This window comes from Lipotes vexillifer, unplaced genomic scaffold, assembly GCF_000442215.2.
Source record: "Lipotes vexillifer unplaced genomic scaffold, Lipotes_vexillifer_v1.1 scaffold779, whole genome shotgun sequence".
Taxonomy (NCBI): Eukaryota; Metazoa; Chordata; class Mammalia; order Artiodactyla; family Lipotidae; genus Lipotes; species Lipotes vexillifer.
The window spans coordinates 940,275-944,059 of record NW_006788448.1 but is presented as its reverse complement, the minus strand read 5'-3'; positions in this window follow the sequence as shown (position 1 = coordinate 944,059).

Below are 3,785 nucleotides of genomic sequence, written 5' to 3'. Positions count from 1 at the left end.
GGAAAGAGTTGGTACCAGCAAACTTCTGCTTATGTAGTTTTGGCCCAAACTCTGTCAAATGGCTGTATATAGTCGCCATAACACCTGAGAAATTTATATGTATTTATTTTTATAGCCTCAGTAAAATGGTAGTTGGGTTAGCCAACCTGTACTGAATTCTCAACTTCTTGTTTACTTCATTCCACGAATAGGATAGTCCTTTCTCCTAAGTTCCCCAAAGTATAGTAGAGACTAGGCTTAAATTTATAAAGATAGCTCCCTTATTTTCAAATAGTTTAAGATTTACAAGAAGTTGCAAAAATAGTGGTGCAGATCCTGCATACCCTTTTTTCAGCTTTCTCAAATTATAATATCTTACATAAGCATAATATATTGTCATAATCAGGAAATTGATGCTGGTACAATACCGTTAACTCAGGTACAGACCAAATTTGAATTTCACCAATTTCATATGCACTTTTTTCTTTTTTGGTGTATATTTCTATGGTATTTAGTTGCGTATGTAGATTTGAGGAACCATTACCACAATAGGGATATGCAAATGTTCCATCACCACAAAGAAGCTCCCTCATTTTTCCCCTTCATAGTCCCCTTCATAGGCCCCTTCCTCAAGTCCTTAACAACTACTCCTCTGTTCTCCATCACTAAAGTTTGAGAATGTTATATAAATGAAATAATAGTATATGTAGACCTTTAAGTTGACATTTTTCACTTAGCATAGTGTCCTTGAGATCCATCCAGATTTTGAAATTATCAAAAGTTCATTCCTTTGCTGAGCAATATTCCATTGTATGGATATGCCACAGTTTGTTTATCCATTCATTCCTCGTGGAACATTTGGCTTGTTTCCAGGTTTTGAATATTACAAATAAAGCTACTATAAACATTCATGTACAGATTTTTGTGTGAAGAAAAGTTTTAATTTTTCTAGGGTAAATCCTAGGAATACGATTGTTGGGTTGTGTGGTAAGTGTATGTTTAACATTATAAGAAACTGCTAAGCTATTTTCCAAAGTGACTATATCATTTTACATTCACATTGTCCATATTAGTCTTTTTTTATAAATTTATTTATTTTTGGCTGCATTGGGTCTTCGTTGCTATACGCGGGCTTTTCTCTGGTTGCATCGAGCAGAGGTTACTCTTTGTTGTGGTGCATGGGCTTCTCACTGCGGTGGCTTCTCTTTTTGCGGAGCATGGGCTCTAGGCACACGGGCTTCAGTAGTTGTGGCACGTGGGCTCAGTAGTTATGGCTCGCGGGCTCTAGAGCACAGGCTCAGTAGTTGTGGTGCACAGGCTTAGTTGCTTCGTGGCATGTGGGATATTCCTGGACCAGAGCTCAAACCTGTGTCCCCTGCATTGGCAGGCGGATTCTTAACCACTGCGCCAGCAGGGAAGTCCCCATATTAGTCTTAAGGTGGAAACAACTCAATCCAAAATATCCATCAACTAATGAATGGATAAACAAAATGTGGTATATCCATACAATAGAATATTATTTGGCTATTAGGAGGAATGAGATATTAACATAAATTAATCATGTTTTGAAGAATACTTCAAAAATATTATGCTAAATTAAAGAAGCCAGACACTAAAGACCACATGTTATATGATTCCATATCCTAGTCTGGACTAGGAAAGTCTATAGAGAGAGCAAGTTAACCAGTGGTTGGTTCAGGAGGATGGAGTGACTGCTAATGGGCATGAGGTCTGGTTTTCAGGTGAGCAAAATGTTCTGAAATTAGATTGTTATGATAGCTGTATACAGGCTCAGTGGCCATGGCTCATGGGCCCAGCCGCTCCGCGACATGCGGGATCTTCCCGGACCGGGGCACGAACCCATGTCCCCTGCATTGGCAGGCGGACTCTCAACCACTGCGCCACCAGGGAAGCCCTGTTGGAAGATTTTTAATCACAGTTTCAATTTCAGTGCTTGTGATTGGTGTTTATATTTTCTATTTCTTCCCGGTTTAGTCTCAGAAGGTTGTGCTTTTCTAAGAATTTGTCCATTCCTTCCAGGTTGTCCATTTTATTGGCATATAGTTGCTTGTAGTAATCTCTCATGATCCTTTGTATTTCTGCAGTGTCAGTTGTTACTTCTCCATTTTCATTTCTAATTCTGTTGATTTGAGTCTTCTCCCTTTTTTTCGTGATGAGTCTGGCTAATGGTTTATCAAGTTTGTTATCTTCTCAAAGAATCAGCTTTTAGTTTTATTGATCTTTGCTATTGTTTCCTTCATTTCTGTTTCATTTATTTCTGATCTCATCTGTATGATTTCTTTCCTTCTGCTAATTTTGGTGTTTTTTTTTCATTCTTCTTTCTCTAATTGCTTTAGGTGTAAGGTTAGGTTGTTTATTTGAGATGTTTCTTGTTTCTTGAGATAGGATTGTATTACTATAAACTTCCCTCTTAGAACTGCTTTTGCTACATCCCATTGGTTTTGGGTTGTCATGTTTTCATTGTCATTTGTCTCTAGGTATTTTTTAATTCCCTCTTTGATTTCTTCAGTGATCTCTTTATTATTTAGTAGTGTATTGTTTAGCCTCCATGTGTTTGTATTTTTTACAGTGTTTTTTCCTGTAATTGATATCTAGTGTCATAGCGTTGTGCTCGGAAAAGATACTTGGTACAATTTAAACTTTCTTAAATTTACCAAGGCTTGATTTGTGACCCAAGATACGGTCTGTCCTGGAGAATGTTCCATGAGCACTTGAGAAGAAAGTGTATTCTGTTATTTTTGGTTGGAATGTCCTATAAATAGCAATTAAGTCCATCATGTTTAATGTGTCATTTAAAGTTTGTGTTTCCTTATTTATTTTCGTTTTGGATGATATATCCATTGGTGAAAGTGGGGTGTTAAAAGTCCCCTACTATGCTTGTGTTACTGTCGATTTCCCCTTTTATGGCTGTTAGCATTTGCCTTATGTATTGAGGGGCTCCTATGTTGGGGGCATAAATATTTACAATTGTTATATCTTCTTCTTGGATTGATCCCTTGATCATTATGTAGTGTCCTTCTTTGTCTCTTGTAATAGTCTTTATTTTAAAGTCTATTTTGTCTGATATGAGAATTGCTACTCCAGCTTTCTTTTGATTTCCATTTGCATGGAATATCTTTTAACATCCTCTCACTTTCAGTCTGTATGTGTCCCTAGGTTGGAAGTGGGTCTCTTGTAGACAGCATATGTTGGGTCTTGTTTTGTATCCATTCAGCCAGTCTATGTCCTTTGGTTGGAGCACTTAATCCATTTCCATTTAAGGTAATTATCAATATGTATGTTCCTATCACCATTTTCTCAATTGTTTTGGGTTTCTTATTGTAGGTGTTTTCCTTCTCTTGTGTTTCCTGCCTGGGGAAGTTCCTTTAGCATTTCTTGTAAAGCTGGTTTGGTGGTGCTGAATTTTCTTAACTTCTGCTTCTCTATAAAGGTTTTAATTTCTCCATTGAATCTGAATGAGATCCTTGCTGGGTGGAGTAATCTTGGCTGTAGGTTTTTCCCTTTCATCACTATAAATATGTTCTGCAACTCCCTTCTGGCTTTCAGAGTTTCTGCTGAAAAATCAGCTATTAACCTTATGGGGATTCCCTTGTATGTTATTTGTTGCTTTTCCCTTGCTGCTTTTAATATTTTTTCTTTGTATTTAATTTTTGATCATTTGAGTAATATGTGTCTCAGTGTGTTTCTCTTTGGATTTATCCTGTATGGTACTTTCTGTGCTTACTGAAGTTGATTGACTATTTCCTTTCCCATGTTAGGGAAGTTTTTGACTATAATCTCTTCCA